The following is a 16,164-nucleotide window of genomic DNA, read 5'->3' as shown; positions in this document are numbered from 1 at the left end:
ACGGGAGCGTGCAGATAGAGTTTAACATGGGGCGCATGGTGAGGCTCTGATTGGCTAGAACAGATGCCACTCAAAGAAGGAGCTTTGAAAATGTTAGAGAGAGGCTGAATTAAAACCGGTAACGTAGCAGGATTTAAAGGTGAGCGTAGAGCAGAATTTAGCTCCACATCTCACCTCAATACCAGCGCTGCCTAAGTCAGCGCTGATCTGGTAAAACGTGCTCGTGCACGATTTCCCCATAGGAAACAATGGGGCTGAGCTGGCTGAAAAAAACTCTAACGCCTGCAATAAAGCAGCGTTCAGCTCCTAACACAGCTCCATTTTTTCCTATGGGGAAATTAATTTTATGTCTGCACCTAACACCCTAACATGAACCCCGAGTCTATACACACCTAATATTACACTTATTAAACCCTAATCTGCCGTCCCCGCTATCGCTGACACCTACATTATATTATTAACCCCTAAGCTGCTGCCCCCAACATCGCCGACACTTACATTATAGTTATTAACCCCTAATCTGCGACCCATGTCGCCCAAATCTGCAGCCACCAACGTCGCCGCCACTATTATAAATTTATTAACCCCTAAACCTATCTAACCCTATCACCTCCCTAACTTAAATATAATTTAAATACATCTAAATAAATTTACTAAAATTAAAGGGACACTGAACCCAAATTTATTTCTTTCGTGATTCAGATAGAAAATGTTGTTTTAAGAAACTTTCTAATTTACTCCTATTATCAAATTTTCTTTATTCCCTTGGTATCTTTATTCGAAATGCAAGAATGTAAGTTCAGATACCGGCCCATTTTTGGTGAACAGCCTGGGTTGTCCTTGCTGATTGGTGGATAAATTCATCCACCAATAATAATGTGCTGTCCAGAGTTCTGAACCAAGAAAAAAGCTTAGATGCCTTTTTTATTAAATAAAGATATCAATAGAACAAAGAAAAATTGATTATTGGAGTAAATTAGAAAGTTGCTTAAAATTGCATGCTCTAGCTTAATCACAAAAGAAAAATATTGGGTTCAGTGTCCCTTTAAATAAATTATTTCTATTTAAAACTAAATACTTACCGATAAAATAAACCCTAAGCTAGCTACACTATAACTAATAGTTACATTGTAGCTAGCTTAGGATTTATATTTATTTTACAGGCAACTTTGTATTTATTTTAACTAGGTAGAATAGTTATTAAATAGTTATTAACTATTTAATAACTTCCTAGTTAAAATAAGTACAAAAGTACCTGTAAAATAAACCCTAACCTAAGTTACAATTACACACTACACTATAATTAAACTAATTACCTAAACTACCTACAATTATTACAATTAAATTAAATAAACTAAATTATGAAAAAAACAAACACTAAATTGCAGAAAAAAAGAATTACAAGAATTTTAAACTAATTACACCTAATCTAATCCCCCTAATAAAATAAAAAAGCCCCCCAAAATAATAAAATTCCCTACCCTATACTAAATTACAAATAGCCCTTAAAAGGGCCTTTTGCGGGGCATTGCCCCAAAGTAATCAGCTCTTTTACCTGAAAAAAAATACAATACCCCCCAACATTAAAACCCACCACCCACACACTCAACCCTACTCTAAAACCCACCCAATCCCCCCTTAAAAAAACACTAACACTACCCCCCTGAAGATCTCCCTACCTTGAGCCATCTTTACCCAGCCGGGCACAAGTGGACCCCCAGAGGGGCAGAAGTCTTCATCCGATCCGGTCAGAAGAGGTCCTCCAAGGGGCAGAAGTCTTCATCCAGACGGCATCTTCTATTTTCATCCATCCGGAGTGGAGCAGGTCCATCTTCAATCCAGCCGATGCAGAGCCATCCTCTTCAAACGAAGTCCAAGCGAAGAATGAACGTTCCTTTAAATGACGTCATCCAAGATGGTGTCCCTTGAATTCTGATTGGTCAATTAAGGAATTAAGGTAGGAAAAATCCTATTGGCTGATCCAATTAGCCAATAGGATTGAAGTTCAATCCTATTGGCTGATTAGATCAGCCAATAGGATTGAGCTTGCATTCTATTGGCTGTTCCAATCAGCCAATATAATGCAAGCTCAATCCTATTGGCTGATTGAATCAGCCAATAGGATTTTTCCTACCTTAATTCCAATTGGCTGATAGAATAGGAATAACTTTTTTGGATAATTTCATGTGTTGTATTTTGTAATGCTAGCTTTTTTAATTTTTTGTAATCTTAGGTTTCTTGATTATTTGTAATGTTAGGTTTTTGTATTTTTTGTAATGTTTGGTTTTTTATTTTTGTAATGTTAGGTTTTTGTATATTTTGTAATGTTAGGTTTTTTATTTTTGTAATCTTAGGGTTTTTTCTGTAATGTTAGGGTTTTTTTTTAGTTTATGCTTAGGTTTGTTATTTTTAACAGGTAAGTTTCTATTTATTTTAAGGCAGTTAGTATATTGTACTCAGGTCTTATTTATTTTCATTAGTTTCATAAGATATTCACTATTGCTTTTTATTCCATAGTTGTAATAGTTATATTAACTTTGTTCTTTTAACCTCGTATATAGCAGCTTTTTAGCGCTCCCTTACCTTCCTTCATTAGTTAGTATATTGTAACTTTAATTTAATGTTAGAGGGTGTAAGGTTTAGGGGTTAATAGGTTTACTTAGGTAGTCATGTTGTGGGGGGACAGTGGATTAGGGGTTAATATGTTTATTTAGGTAGTCACAATGTAGTGGGACGGCGGATTAGGAGTTAATAGTTTTTTTTAGGTAGTCACAATGTGGGGGGATGGTGATTTAGGGGTTAATACTTTATTTTAGTAGTTATGATGTGAGCGGAATGGCTGATTAGGGGTAATAGGTAGTTTATGGGTGTTAGTGTACTTTGTAACATATTTTTGATGTGTTTTGTAAAACTACAGGTCTTTGATTGCGGAATGGATCATTGCAGTATAGGCTATAATGATTGCGGAACAGCCATACAGCATGACTTGTAATATCAAGTAGCAGACCATTCCGCACACAAAGGCCATACCATACAACTTGTAATCTTGGGCATTGAGAATTATGAAAAAATGTGGGTTTTATGTCCCTTTAAATATAAATATTGCAAAAATATGTTTTTACATGTTTTCATCTACTTAAAGTGAGGGTTAACTTACCTTCATGCCGATCAAGTATTTTACTTTTTGTACACAATCAATAGGAGTTTAGTTCATAATTTTTTATCAATCTTATTATCAAACAAGTTATCGGTAATATAAATAGATTCCTGATGCTTTAAAAATTCAACCAGTTTTTTTGTTATTTTTTTTTATTCTTGATCACGTTTTTATTTTGACCAATTGAAAACCTGGCCGTTAGGCGACCATCACCCACGTCATCTGCCTCCTTGGACAGCCCGTTTTTCAATTGGACAAGCTAAAAACGTCGAGAGTAAAAAAAAAAACATGGTCTAATTTGTAAATCTTGTAAAACTTTGTAAATCTTGTAAAACTTTGTTGAAAATATGATTGATAAAGAATGATGAATTAAACTCCTATTGATTGTGTACAAAAAAAAATTACTCGATCTGCATGAAGGGCTCCAATGCAGTTCTATATACTCTATATTGTGATACAGCAATCACACGGGATACCTGTTTTCAGGCAAAACAACACTGTCCTTTAGGGTATAAACATTTGCAGGCTTAAAATTTCAGACAAGAGCAGTTTTTATTCCAAAAATAAACACATGCCACACTTGGCTTTAACCCCTTAACGACCGAGGACGTGCAGGGTACGTCCTCAAAAAAAAGGCAGTTAACGCCTGAGGACGTACCCTGCACGTCCTCGGTGTGGAAAGCAGCTGGATGCGATCCTGCTCGCTTCCAGCTGCTTTCTGGTTATTGCAGTCATGCCTCGATATGTAGGCATCCTGCAATAACCTTTTGTAGCCATCCGATGTAGAGAGAGCCACTCTGCACCGGACATCCATGGCTTACTTCGTTGGTGGGTGGGAGCCTGTGTGGGAGGCAGGTGGTGGCCATCGATGGCCCTGGTGATGTGGAGGGGGCGGGATAGTGGGCGGGGAAGGCCGCTCACGTGCATGGGAGTGCGGGGGCAGGCGCGCGCACGGGGAGCGAGCGGGTGGTAACCGTTACACTACAGAAAAATATGTATTTAAATTGGGTAAAAAAGGGCTATAAAAAGTAAAAAAAAAAAAAAACATCAGTCAGGTGGTGGGGGTTGGTGTGTGTGGGGGGGAAGCTGCACTACAGAAAAAAAAACCAAAAAAACAAATTTTTTTGTTGTAAACTGGGTACTGGCAGACAGCTGCCAGTACCCAAGATGGCCCCCAATAAGGCAGAGGGGGAGGGTTAGAGAGCTATTTTGGGGGGATCAGGGAGGTTGGGGGCTAAGTGGGGATCCTACACAGCAGCATATCTAAATATGCTAAAAATATATATATATTTTTTTTTTAAAAAAAACTTTTATTTTAGTACTGGCAGACTTTCTGCCAGTACTTAAGATGGCGGGGACAATTGTGGGGTGGGGGAGGGAAGGGAGTTTTTTGGGAGGGATCAGGGGGGGGGTGTCAGTTGGGAGGCTGATCTCTACACTAAAGCTAAAATTAACCCTGCAAGCTCCCTACAAACTACCTAATTAAGCCCTTCACTGCTAGCCATAATACACGTGTGATGCGCAGCAGCATTTAGCGGCCTTCTAATTACCAAAAAGCAATGCCAAAGTCATATATGTCTGCTATTTCTGAACAAAGGGGATCCCAGAGAAGCATTTACAACCATTTGTGCCATAATTGCACAAGCTGTTTGTAAATAATTTCAGTGAGAAACCTAAAATTGTGAAAAATTTTAAGTTTTTTTTTAATTTGATCGCATTTGGCGGTGAAATGGTGACATGAAATATACTAAAATGGGCCTAGATCAATACTTGGGGTTGTCTACTACACTACACTAAAGCAAAAATTAACCCTAGAAGCTCCCTACATGCTCCCTAATTAACCCCTTCACTGCTGGGCATAATACACGTGTGGTGCGCAGTGGCATTTAGCAGCCTTCTAATTACCAAAAAGCATATATGTCTGCTATTTATGAACAAAGGGGATCCCAGAGAAGCATTTACAACCATTTATGCTATAATTGTATAATTTGTTTGTAAATATTTGTGAAAAATTAACATTTTTTTTTTATTTGATCTCATTTGGCGGTGAAATGGTGGCATGAAATATACCAAAATGGGCCTAGATCAATACTTTAGGATGTCTTCTAAAAAAAATATATACATGTCAATGGATATTCAGGGATTCTTGAAAGATATTAGTGTTCCAATATAACTAGCGCTAATTTTGAAAAAAAAGTGGTTAGGAAATAGCAAAGTGCTACTTGTATTTATGGCCCTATAACTTGCAAAAAAAGCAAAGAACATGTAAACATTGGGTATTTCTAAACTCAGGACAAAATTTAGAAACTATTAAGCATGGGTGTTTTTTGGTGGTTGTAGATGTGTAACAGATTTTGGGGGTCAAAGTTAGAAAAAGTGTATTTTTTTCTATTTTTTCCTCATATTTTATATTTTTTTTTATAGTAAATTATAAGATATGATAAAAATAATGGTATCTTTTCAACGGTATATAATATGTGTGGGTACAGTAAATGAGCAAGAGGAAAATTACAGCTAAACACAAACACCGCAAAAATGTAAAAATAGCCTTGGTCCCAAACGGACAGAAAATGGAAAAGTGCTGTGGTCATTAAGGGGTTAAATCACATTCATACGGGGATTTAAAAAACAACTACAAACAAAAGCCTAGCTCTTTTAGAGCTCTAACTAAACATGCAAATATTTTGCCTCTTACAATCTTAAAAAGCATTTAGAAGGGTTGGCAGTAAGGCCGGCAGCCTGGATAGAAACTACTACTGGCTGAACTTGGGGCAGATGCGTTTCCCAGCCTTCAATGTGAATCACAATATCATCAAGAAAGACAGCAGCACATTCTATATGAGGCATAAGTATCCTATCCATCTTACACTGGAAAATAGCTGGGGTACCATGCAACCCAAATGGTAACACTTTATACTTGAATAAACACTCGGGTGTAGAAAAAGCTGTTCCTTTCCTTTGTCCTTTCAGTCAGTGGGACCTGCCAGTAACCTTTTGTCAAATTTAAAGTACTTTAATGTCTGGAGCCCCCAAATCTCTCTATTAATTTATCAACCCAAGTCATAGGGTAAGTATCAAACATAGAAATTTCATTAAATTTACTCATTTTTTTTTCAATTTATGAAAATCATTGCAGAATCAAATTTCACCATTTGGCTTGGGCATTAGAACAATGGGATTACGCCATTCACTCTGTGATACTTTAATTACCTGTAAGTCTAGCATCTTTCTTACTTCTGTATTAATTGCCTCTTCTAGTCTTTGGTATTCTGTAAATCTTCAAGTTAATCTTTTTCCCTGGCTCAGTAGTGATTTCATGTTTGATAACATGTGTCTTTCCTGGAACTGGGGAGAAAATATCTTTATTTTTTTAAAACAAACTCCCTGCAGAGTCTCTGCGATATGTACATCTGGTTTATTCTCAACTAAAAAAAAAAATATTTTTCTACCAAGGGTTTTAATACATTTATGTAGCAAATCGGTTCTGGCTTCCTCCTGTCTGGCTGCCTTACTTTATAATTTACATAATTAACCTGCTCAATAATTTCATACCGTCCTTGCCAGCTTGCAAGGAACTTACATTCATCTATAGGGATCCGTACAAGAACTCTATCTCTAGGTTGGAAGACTCTTAGCCTTGCATTCCTATTGAAACTAGCTTCTTGAGCCTTCTGTGCTTTTTTATATTTCCCCTTACCACTGGCATTATGACTTCCATTCGCTCTTGCATTTGTGCAGTTTGTTCTATAACACTGTGATGAGGAGTGTGTTCCTGCTTCCATGTCTCTTTAGTGATACCTAATATACTTCTGGGATGTCTGCTATTTAATAACTCGAAAGGTGAAAACTCTGTGGAAGATTGAGGCGCTTCTCTAATAGAGAACATGAGGTATGGCAACAAACAATCCCAATTCTATCTTTGTCTATCATTTTACACAACATAGCCTTCAGTGTTTTATTTAACCTCTCAACCAGCCCATCAGTTTGTGGGTCATGTACTCATCTTCTAAGCAGCTTAATTTTAAGAAGTTTACAGAATTATTTCATTACATTTGACATACAAGGGTATTTGGTTGGGCATTGCCCTTAGGAGGGCATTATGTATAGCATTGCCCTAAAGTGATTAGGCTTTTTTGCCCAATAAAAACAAAAACCCTATTCTAAAAAAATCCTATATATGGTGGAACCTCACATTCAAGCTTCGGTGTGCTGCTGATGACGCATGAAGAGGACATTGGACAGAAGATCAGAAGAAAAGAAGAAGAAAAAGAAGCATCGGGTGGAAGATAGAAGGTGGATGAAGACACATCAAATAAAAGAAGAAATCCCCAGAGGAGTGCTGCCATGGATGAAGATAGAAGAGGAGCACTGCCATTGATGATTCAAGTTTGGTTAGTACCATATTTGAGGTTTAGTGTTAGGGATTTTTTGGGACAGATTTTTTTTTTTCTTTTTGTATAATAGTTAGTTTTTTTCAACTAGCAAAAGAGCTATAATCACTTATGCAGTTTTCAGGGCATAGTTTTCACCAGATAGGATTTTCTTGTTAGCATAGGGGTTTATTTATATTCTGGCAAAAGAGCTATAATCACTTATGCCTTTTTTCAATGCATAGTTTTTTAGTGTAGGTTTTTGTTAGTGTAGGATTCTTTTAAAATAGGTTAACGCAAAAAAAAAGCTAAGATTACTTTAGGGTTGGGCATTAGTTTGGTTTATGTATAGTGATTTTTGTAAAAAAAAAAAAGCTTTAATTGCTTCAATGAAGGCACTTTTCAAGGATATTTTTAGGTTAGGTTATATTGTTAGTATAGAGTTATTTTAGGGGTGGTTTTTTTTAAGGGACTTTAGTTTTAGCATAGGTCATACTGTTTGGGGATTTTTATTTTTGGTAATTTTTTATTTTTCTAAAAAATTTTGTGATGTTAGTTTTTTTTTTTCTAATTTAGGGATGTAAGATTAGGGGTTTTGGGGATAGCTTTTAGGGAGTTAAGAAGTGTAGGGGTAGTTTGTGGTGGGGAATATGGCAGTTATGGTATTCTTAGTGTAACAGTTAATTGTGGTGAAGGTTGTGGCGGTTAGGAGGTTAATTGTGTAGGCAGTTTATTGTGGATTGGGGTTTCGGCGGTTAGGAGGTTAAGCATAGTAGGGTTTTTTTGTGGTGGGTTATTGACGGTTAAGGGGTTAAGCAGAGTAGGGAGTTTATTAGGGTGGGGTATTGGTGGTTTATGGGTTAAGCAGAGTAGGGAGTTTATTACAGTGTAGTATTGGTGGTTTAGGAGTTAAGCAGAGTAGGGAGCTTATTGCATTTGGGTATTGGCAGTTTAGGGCTTCATAGTTATGTTGATTAGGTTTGTGATCTATTTAAAAGAGATCATTTACTCTACATCACTAATGTTGGTGCTAATGCTGCTTGGAATATTTTGCCAGCATCTCTACCCTTTTTAATATTTCACGGGCCTTTGCAACATTGAGTCGGATCCCGTTAAAATATAATGCCACGTTGCAGCTCTTTCAATCATCAGGGCCTTAGTAAGTTAATTCCCATGTTGCTTTCTTCTAGGCATCTAGCGCCAATAGTTTACTATAATACAAGTTGATATCAGAAACAGAAGTTTTATAATATCACTCTACTGTTATTAATAATGCAGGCAGTTTTGCACTCAAATTTTAAGTAAATGATAAGTGATGATTTGTGCCTTGTACTGTCCACAGCTCTTAAGTTCTACTTTGGCCCAGTGTGTTTAGTTTTGTTTTATTATTACTACTATATTGACCTTAAATGAGGTTAGCATTGCTATCTTACTTCTAGATATCACCGATAAATCAAATTCATAACCCCACTTTACTGATCTTTAGATGCTTATTAATGTTTCGATAATAATCTAATATAGACACATAGACATATAACACAATATTGGATCATGTCCGATTGCACGTTCTTAAATAGGCCCCTTAGTCTTTGTTACTGGTTATAATGACCTAAGCAATGAGATCCTTAAATGTCTGAAAAAAACATTGGCACATTTTAAAGAGTTTCAAACTGCATTCATGCCAGCCTTTAAACAGAGTTGTATATTACGTGACAAATTGGTTAAAGCAGATATTGGTACTTTGAAGGGTAACACACAGACTTATTTAAGTGGAAAAAAATGTTTTGGTTGTTATCCTTGTTTAGGATGTTTGAGTTGTAATAACATGATTAAAGGTAATTATTTTTTTTCACCCAAGCACAAGAAAGAAATTTAAAATTAGAGTTTTTTTACTTGTACCACTAATTATGCTATTTACATGATCAAATGCCCATGTGAGCTGAGCTATATCAGAGAGAGACCACTAGGATGGTCTGCGATAGGATCACTGAGCATAGGTCTGACATCCGTACAAAGAAAATTAAAAACCCGGTAGTTGAACATTTTGTCACTGCTGGCCATAATATCTGTCAGTTTAGATTATCGACCACATTGGCACCCCTAGAAGTGGTGGAGACAGGGAGATATATTTAAAACAAAAAGAAATGTTTTGGATTGATACATTAGATACCCTTACCCATACAGGATTATATTGACCTTAAATGAGGTTAGCAATGCTATCTTACTTCTAGATATCACCGATAAATCAAATTCATAACCCCACTTTACTGATCTTTAGATGCTTATTAATGTTTCGATAATAATCTAACATAGACACATAGACATATAACACAAAATTGGATCATGTCCGATTGCACGTTCTTAAATAGGCCCCTTAGTCTTTGTTACTGGTTATAATGACCTAAGCAATGAGATCCTTAAATGTCTGAAAAAAACATTGGCACATTTTAAAGAGTTTCAAACTGCATTCATGCCAGCCTTTAAACAGATTTGTAATTTACGTGACAAATTGGTTAAAGCAGATATTGGTACTTTGAAGGGTAACACACAGACCTATTTAAGTGGAAAAAATGTTTTTGGTTGTTATCCTTGTTTAGGATGTTTGAGTTGTAATAACATGATTAAAGATAATTCTTTTTTTTCACCCAAGCAAAAGAAAGAAATTTAAAATTAGAGTTTTTATACTTGTACCAATAATTATGCTATTTACATGATCAAATGCCCATGTGAGCTGAGCTATATCAGAGAGAGACCACTAGGATGGTCTGCGATAGGATCACTGAGCATAGGTCTGACATCCGTACAAAGAAAATTAAAAACCCGGTAGTTGAACATTTTGTCACTGCTGGCCATAATATCTCTCAGTTTAGATTATCGACCACATTGGCACCCCTAGAAGTGGTGGAGACAGGGAGTTATATTTAAAACAAAAAGAAATGTTTTGGATTGATACATTAGATACCCTTACCCCTACAGGATTAAATAAGAACTTTGACTTATCAATTTTTTTATGAAGTTAGATTGCTAAACACATAGATAAATTCTGATCTTCGGATATTATAATATTATTTTTTTCTTTGATCTGTATTTGTGATAGAACACATGTGATATTAGAAACTGCATTTCACATTGGATATATACTAAGCAAGAATATGTGTACTTGTATTTGTGTAATGGCCTCATTGTATTATTGCACAGGTGACATGACTAAGGACTAAGGTCTGAAACGTTGTCTCTCTTTTGTGCACTTTGGTGCCTAATACATTTCTGAATCACCATGAACTTTTTGAAGTATTGAGTGCTGCTTTCTCCTTTGACTGTGTATCATATCTATGGGACTAAGTGTGGAGTATCTGACAGATTTGCACCTGTTTTATCTGCTGTGCTGCTCCTTTCTCTACGTTGTGTTTATCTTTATGTCAACCATGTTTAAGCCTGGCAAGCTTGATCCATAATTGCTTATTGTAGAAGAGCAAAGCAAAGCTGTTTCTACTTTTTTATTGTACACATAAGGCTCGATCACAAGTGGTGCACTATCATTAGCGCAGGATGCAATAAGCAATAATGTGACCATGCTAATTTGTGTGCATATTACAAGTTTTAAGTAAACGGTTAGCGCTCACTGGATTAGCGAGACTGAAGACAAGGCTTAAAAAAGATTCCCAAACACAACATAAATACATTTAAATAAAGTATTACACTCATATATACACTGTGTGAAAATTTTTTTTCAAATAAATATTAATTAAAAATGTTTTTTAAGGGTTAAAAGGGATATGGCAATGTATTTAGGGCTAGATTACAAGTGGATCGCTATTTAATGCACCCACTCAAGCGTTAACTGCACTAGAAGTAAGCTTTTTGCGTGTGTCAGGTTGTGCTCATTTTATGAGTTGAAACTAAACTGTTTTCGCTTGCCCACTAACCTGACGTGCGTATAAAGCCGAACTTAGAATATCGCTTCCATGATAACCTATTCCCAGATTCCTAGTTAATGGAGTGGAATTAAAACCTAACACCTTACTTGCACGCACACCCGATCACATATTCTCTGTTACATAAGTTTATCGGGCAAAACCTAATAGTGGCAGGTGACTTTAACCTATTGGCAGATCCTACTCTTGATAGATTGAATAAAGGTAATAGTTGTACGCGCGATAGAAAGACCCGTATTCTGCAAAAATTCTGTGCGCAATTGGGATTATCAGATATCTGGCGCATACAAAACCCTGATTTAAGGGCCTTTTCTTGTCTATCAAAAGGAAAGCAATCTCTCTCCAGAATATATCTATTCCTGGTTGCAGAAGCTATGATCGAGTTAGAATGGAAAGCAGACATCAGAGATATAACAATTTCCGATCATGCGGTGATTACTTTAGCACTTAACGTTCCTTGCATAAAAAATAAACAATAATCAAACTATTTTTTTCCCCAAATATTTATTGAACAATGTTAATTTTAAAAACTGGTTGAATATTCAATGGAAAGAATATGAAAGTCTTAACAAAGCTTATAAAGACAGACCTGAGATATACTGGGAAGCAGCGAAAGCCGTTTTGAGAGGCCAAATTAAGGCATATATGTGCAAACTCAAAAAAAAAAACTAGACAACAAGAATTGCAATTAAGCAATCAAGTAAAAAACACGTATAGAGCATATATGAGGGATCATAGAAATGGAAAATGGCAAAAATATATAGATGCCAAGACTACGAGAGATGTGTTTATTAAACAAAGAACCGCTCTAGAATTTCAGAAGAAAAAAGCTCTATATGGCGGATTCGCTGGCGGATCTGCCAAATTTCTGGCCAGATTAACTAAAAAAACGCACCGGAACATAATAACGGCCATTATATCTAACTCACACAGGTTTACCAATAATTCAGATATTATCAACACTTTCTATAATTATTTTTCCAAGCTTTATAGAGCCGAAGAATATCCAGTATCTAGACAGAAAGATTTTTGGGATAGAATTAAGATCCCTAAAATCTCTCCAGAAATCTTGGCGGATCTTAATAAACCGATTGAAGAGGATGAAATTTCTGAAGCAATTAAAATTGCTAAAACCAATAAAGCAGCTGGGCCAGATTGCCTCCCCATCGAATTTTATAGGATTCTACATCCCAACATTATTCCGTCCCTCAAGAAACTGTTTAACTTCTATTTTGTGGGAAATAATAAATGCTCTCCGTATTTTGCAGCCGCAGTAATATCTCTGATCCCCAAAAAAAATAAAGATTTAGATCTTCCAGAGTCATATAGGCCAATTTCCGTTTTAAATACGGATTATAAGTTATTAGCGTCTGTTTTAGCAAAAAGATTGAAACCATGTTTAGGGCTAATTATCCATGAAGACCAATCCGGTTTTATGGCTGGGCGGAATCCCTCTAAAAATATGCGAAAGGTTTTGACACTTCTAGATTTCGTCTGGAACAAATTTAGAGCGACATGTTGTAGAGACGTACCAGATTTAGCCTTATTAACACTGGACGCCGAAAAGGCGTTCGATCGTATCTCTTGGAAACATCTTTTCTTTACTTTAGAACAATTCGGTATCTCTGGACATATACATAATTTTATTCAGTTAATATATTCTTCTCCTATCTCAACACTACTGATTAATGGTCAAATTTCAAAACGTATGACTTTACAACGAGGTACGCGTCAGGGATGCCCTCTTTCTCCATTGTTGTTCAATTTATCTTTGGAACCACTTGCGATCTTGCTTCGACAACAATTGGATGGGATTCGTATCGGAGATCAGAGATTAGTATTGTTAATGTACGCGGATGATGTTCTTGTCTGTTTGAGTAATATTGACCAAAATCTGCACTGTTACTAGAATCAATAGAATTATTCGGCTCTATTTCTGGATACAAAATCAACCTCGCTAAATCTGAATTATTATGGTTGAATAAAAAAGAACATTTCATTAGACATCCGTTTACTGAAACTTCTCAAATAACTTATCTCGGTATCAAATTAAGCGCTAATCCAGATGACTGGTATAACCTAAATTTTGGTAAATGTTTCTCAGACTGCAAAAGGAGTATGGAGGGTTGGATAAATCTACCCATCTCATTAATAGCTAGAGTTACACTTATAAAAACTATTATTTTTCCCAGAATATTTTATCTTATACAAAATATCCCAATACCTATACATAAGACAGATGTAAATAATTACAATAAGGCTTGTTCTAAATTAATTTGGAGAGGCGTCAGACCACATATTTCTGTTTCGCGTCTTATGCGTAACAAAGAAGCGGCTGGACTTTCTCTCCCCGATTTACAACTATATAGTTTGGCAGCACGCATAAAAATCGCGGTAGATTGGTTAGCGAAACAGGATCAAGTTACGGCTACGGCTTGGGAATCTGCTCTAGTAGCTCCATTTTGCTTAGATGCGAGTCTTCACTGTCCAATGACGGCGCTCCCATCATCAATCTTTGATCTCAAAACATACAGATATATTATTTTAGCATGGCAAAAAGCTTGCACTCTTATAAAATGCACGCCCTATGTTTCTAAGTACTTATCTATTACAGGTAACCCAAATTTTGCCCCTGGATTGTCAGACAAAACTTTTAAAAATTGGTTTCTTAAAGGATTAGTATTTGTTACACAAATCCTAGACTCGGATTATGTTCCATTAACTTTTACCGAGTTAATGCATCGGTTTGGGCTTGAGAACAACGATTTTTATGCATATTTGCAAGTGAGACACTTCATATTTGAACTTAAGCAAAATTATGGTTCGGATTGGTCCTTGGCAGAACTGCAAATTAGAATCAATAATTTTCAAAAGGGCTTCTATTCTATAGCTCCTTTCTATAATTTGTTTAACCAAGAATCATCGGTTGCTCAAAGAGAATATATAGCTGCGAAATGGAATACATTTTTCCCTGAGATAAACCCCCAGGATATTGAGGACACTTTCAAAACAAGTGGAGAAGGCTGGGTGGTGACTACTTGGAGGGAGACACAGGTGAAATTATCTTTTATGACATATTTAACACCAGTTAGATTGGCGAATTGGTATAGGGTGAAGAATGTATGCCCTAAATGCTCATCCGTCAGGGCGGATTTATTGCACTGTTTTTGGGCCTGCCCAAAGATTAATCAATTTTGGGCTAAAGTAGCTTATTGGATACAGACCACACTGAAAATAGAGTATCAGCCACAGGCAACAGAAATATTTTTCTTGTTAAAATCGCAGACAATTCCACAGAATCGTAGATTAATTAATCTGATCATATTTTTGGGTCGTAATATGATATTAAAAGCATGGAAAGCAAAAATTGCCCCTAATGTAAAGAAGCTTAAGAATGCGTTGACTGTGCATTTTTTACTTGAACAATGGAATCTTCGAGATTCCACAGAGAGAAAGTTAGAATTATTTTTTAACCAATGGAAAATATTTATTTTGTCATTCCCAGTGGAAACTCAAATCAGATTGATTAAACCTTTTAAGGATACAGAATACGTGCAATTACAAGTGTTGGCTGGTCAGTTTCCCAGTGCATGGTGTAATAGTGAGGCAACATGATGTGGTAAGGGCATGGACAGGACAGGGTCGGAGTGGATGGTTGGACGTCGGAGTGCTTTGTATGTGTTTCATTTTTTTTTTTTTTTTTTTAATACTTGGCTTAGGTAGCACTTTGTAAACATGGTTAGTGGTAGGTCTGGATAGATAAATAGCAGTTAGACATATCTGTTATGGGTATGGATACAATTAATTTAGAGATTTAGAGTTTAGCTTTAATTTTTAGGGATTTAACCACAAAAGGTATAATTGTGGTATAGGGTTAGTAACAGAAATGCCTTTAGATTGTTTGATTTTGGTGACATGATGGTTTTTGGAGTTAAATTAAATCGTAATTAAATCGTAATAGAGATGTGGCATTAAATTGCGACTGAGATTTTCATATTGTTTTGGAAAATGTAACCCATGTATCATGATGGTTTCTGTTTCATTTATATGTTTGTGGTTACTACCAGAATGTACATGTTCGTGTCTTGTTGAATAATAATAAAAATATATAAAAAAAAAAAAAAACCCGGTAGTTGAACATTTTGTCACTGCTGGCCATAATATCTGTCAGTTTAGATTATCGACCACATTGGCACCCCTAGAAGTGGTGGAGACAGGGAGTTATATTTAAAACAAAAAGAAATGTTTTGGATTAATACATTAGATACCCTTACCCCTACAGGATTAAATAAGAACTTTGACTTATCAATTTTTTTATGAAGTTAGATTGCTAAACACATAGATAAATTCTGATCTTCGGATATTATAATATTATTTTTTTCTTTGATCTGTATTTGTGATAGAACACATGTGATATTAGGAACTGCATTTCACATTGGATATATACTAAGCAAGAATATGTGTACTTGTATTTGTGTAATGGCCTCATTGTATTATTGCACAGGTGACATGACTAAGGACTAAGGTCTGAAACGTTGTCTCTCTTTTGTGCACTTTGGTGCCTAATACATTTCTGAATCACCATGAACTTTTTGAAGTATTGAGTGCTGCTTTCTCCTTTGACTGTGTATCATATCTATGGGACTAAGTGTGGAGTATCTGACAGATTTGCACCTGTTTTATTTGCTGTGCTGCTCCTTTC

Source organism: Bombina bombina, chromosome 2, assembly GCF_027579735.1.
Source record: "Bombina bombina isolate aBomBom1 chromosome 2, aBomBom1.pri, whole genome shotgun sequence".
Classification (NCBI taxonomy): domain Eukaryota; kingdom Metazoa; phylum Chordata; class Amphibia; order Anura; family Bombinatoridae; genus Bombina; species Bombina bombina.
Note: the sequence above shows the minus strand (reverse complement) of the source record.